We start from the raw sequence: 205 nt of genomic DNA on the forward strand, positions 1-205 counted from the left end.
GCCACACCCACCCACACGTACAAGACCTCCCTCACCCCACACGTACACACGATGAATGTGCACACATACTTACAGACAAACAGACCTACTCGAGGCCCACCGTGGACCTTGGACTCTCGGTCGCTACTCTCGCCTCCAACTCGCGCTCGTACCTGTTGAGGGAGAGATTCGTGGGTTGGGCGATACAGGTGTTAAAAAATCATGC

This window comes from Penaeus monodon, chromosome 24, assembly GCF_015228065.2.
Source record: "Penaeus monodon isolate SGIC_2016 chromosome 24, NSTDA_Pmon_1, whole genome shotgun sequence".
NCBI classification, from domain to species: domain Eukaryota; kingdom Metazoa; phylum Arthropoda; class Malacostraca; order Decapoda; family Penaeidae; genus Penaeus; species Penaeus monodon.